Source organism: Oncorhynchus gorbuscha, unplaced genomic scaffold (genome assembly GCF_021184085.1).
Source record: "Oncorhynchus gorbuscha isolate QuinsamMale2020 ecotype Even-year unplaced genomic scaffold, OgorEven_v1.0 Un_scaffold_6525, whole genome shotgun sequence".
Taxonomy (NCBI): domain Eukaryota; kingdom Metazoa; phylum Chordata; class Actinopteri; order Salmoniformes; family Salmonidae; genus Oncorhynchus; species Oncorhynchus gorbuscha.
The window spans coordinates 17501-20791 of NW_025750104.1; positions in this window are offsets into that span (position 1 = coordinate 17501).

Sequence of the window (3291 nt, forward strand, 5' to 3'; positions counted from 1 at the left end):
CTGTAGACAGGGAACAGGGGATAGTTACAATAGTCAGGGGACAGTTACAGTAGTCAGGGAACAGGGGACAGTTACAGTAGTCAGGGGACAGGGGATAGTTACAGTAGTCAGGGAACAGGGGACAGTTTCAGTAGTCAGGGGACAGGGGATAGTTACAGTAGTCAGGGGACAGTTACAGTAGTCAGGGGACAGTTACAGTAGTCAGGGAACAGGGGACAGTAACAGTAGTCAGGGGACAGTTACTGTAGTCAGGGAACAGGGGATAGTTACAGTAGTCAGGGGACAGTTACAGTAGTCAGGGGACAGTTACTGTAGTCAGGGGACAGTTACAGTAGTCAGGGGACAGGGGACCGTTACAGTAGTCAGGGGACAGTTACTGTAGTCAGGGGACAGTTACAGTAGTCAGGGGACAGTTACAGTAGTCAGGGGACAGTTACTGTAGTCAGGGAACGGGATAGTTACAGTAGTCAGGGGACAGTTACTGTAGTCAGGGAACAGGGGATAGTTACAGTAGTCAGGGGACAGTTACTGTAGTCAGGGAACAGGGGACATTTACAGTAGTCAGGGGACAGTTACTGTAGTCAGTGAACAGGGGCTAGTTACAGTAGTCAGGGGACAGTTACAGTAGTCAGGGGACAGGGGACCGTTACAGTAGTCAGGGGACAGTTACTGTAGTCAGGGGACAGTTACAGTAGTCAGGGGACAGGGGACCGTTACAGTAGTCAGGGGACAGGGGACCGTTACAGTAGTCAGGGGACAGTTACAGTAGTCAGGGAACAGGGGATAGTTACAGTAGTCGGGGGACAGTTACAGTAGTCAGGGAACAGGGGATAGTTACAGTAGTCAGGGGACAGTTACTGTAGTCAGGGAACAGGGGATAGTTACAGTAGTCAGGGGACAGTTACAGTAGTCAGGGGACAGTTACTGTAGTCAGGGGACAGTTACAGTAGTCAGGGGACAGGGGACCGTTACAGTAGTCAGGGGACAGTTACTGTAGTCAGGGGACAGTTACAGTAGTCAGGGGACAGGGGACCGTTACAGTAGTCAGGGGACAGTTACAGTAGTCAGGGAACAGGGGATAGTTACAGTAGTCGAGGGGGACAGTTACTAGTCAGGGAACAGGGATAGTTACAAGTCAGGGGACATACTGTAGTCAGGGAACAGGGGAATAGGGTAGTCAGGGGACAGTTACAGTAGTCAGGGAACAGGGGACAGTTACAGTAGTCAGGAACAGGGGATAGTTACAGTAGTCACAGGGTTACAGTAGTCAGGGGACAGTTACTGTAGACAGGGAACAGGGGATAGTTACAATAGTCAGGGGACAGTTACAGTAGTCAGGGAACAGGGGACAGTTACAGTAGTCAGGGGACAGGGGATAGTTACAGTAGTCAGGGAACAGGGGACAGTTTCAGTAGTCAGGGGACAGGGGATAGTTACAGTAGTCAGGGGACAGTTACAGTAGTCAGGGGACAGTTACAGTAGTCAGGGAACAGGGGACAGTAACAGTAGTCAGGGGACAGTTACTGTAGTCAGGGAACAGGGGATAGTTACAGTAGTCAGGGGACAGTTACAGTAGTCAGGGAACAGGGGACAGTTACAATAGTCAGGGGACAGTTACAGTAGTCAGGGGACAGTTACAGTAGTCAGGGGACAGGGGATAGTTACAGTAGTCAGGGGACAGTTACAATAGTCAGGGGACAGTTACAGTAGTCAGGGAACAGGGGATAGTTACAGTAGTCAGGGAACAGGGGACAGTTACAGTAGTCAGGGGACAGGGAACAGGGGACAGTTACAATAGTCAGGGGACCGTTACAGTAATCAGGGGACAGTTACAGTAGACAGGGGATAGTTACAGTAGTCAGGGAATAGGGGATCGTTTCAGTAGTCAAGGAACAGGGGACAGTTACAGTAGTCAGGGGACAGTTACAGTAGTCAGGGGATAGTTACCTTAGTCAGGGAACACAAACAGTTACAGTAGTTAGGGAACACAAACAGTTACCGTAGTCAGGAAACAGGGGCAGTTACAGTAGTCAAGGAACAGGGGACAGTTACAATAGTCAGGGAACAGGGGACAGTTACAGTAGTCGGGGGACAGTTACTGTAGTCAGGGAACAGGGGATAGTTACAGTAGTCAGGGGACAGTTACTGTAGTCAGGGAACAGGGGATAGTTACAGTAGTCAGGGGACAGTTACTGTAGTCAGGGGACTGTTACTGTAGTCAGGGAACAGGGGATAGTTACAGTAGTCAGGGGACAGTTACTGTAGTCAGGGAACAGGGGATAGTTACAGTAGTCAGGGGACAGTTACTGTAGTCAGGGGACAGTTACAGTAGTCAGGGGACAGTTACAGTAGTCAGGGGACAGTTACAGTAGTCAGTGGACAGGGGATAGTTACAGTAGTCAGGGAACCGGGGACAGTTACTGTAGTCAGGGGACAGTTACAGTAGTCAGGGGACAGTTACAGTAGTCAGGGGACAGGGGATAGTGACAGTAGTCAGGGGACAGTTACAGTAGTCAGGGGACAGGGGATAGTTACAGTAGTCAGGGGACAGTTACACTAGTCAGGGAACAGGGGACAGTTACAGTAGTCAGGGGACAGTTACAGTAATCAGGGGACAGTTACAGTAGCCAGGGGACAGGGGATAGTTACAGTAGTCAGGGGACAGGGGACAGTTACAGTAGTCAGGGGACAGTTACTGTAGTCAGGGAACAGGGGATAGTTACAGTAGTCAGGGGACAGTTACTGTAGTCAGGGGACAGTTACAGTAGTCAGGGGACAGTTACAGTAGTCAGGGGGACAGTTACAGTAGTCAGGGGTCAGGGACAGTAGTCACAGGACAGTTACAGTAGGTCAGGGGACAGTTACTAGTAGGGACAGTTACAGGAACAGGGGACAGTTGCAATAGTCAGGGACAGACAGTTACAGTAGTCAGGGAACAGGGACAGTTACAATAGTCAGGGGGACAGGGGATAGTTACACTAGTCAGGGGAACAGGGGACAGTTTCAGTAGTCAGGGGACGGGGGATAGTTACATTAGTCAGGGGACAGTTACAGTAGTCAGGGGACAGTTACAGTAGTCAGAACAGGGGACAGTAACAGTAGTCAGGGGACAGTTACTGTAGTCAGGGAACAGGGGATAGTTACAGTAGTCAGGGGACAGTTACAGTAGTCAGGGAACAGGGGACAGTTACAATAGTCGAGGGGACAGTTACAGTAGATCAGAGGGGACAGTTACAGTAGTCAGGGGACAGGGGATAGTTACAGTAGTCAGGGGACAGTTACAATAGTCAG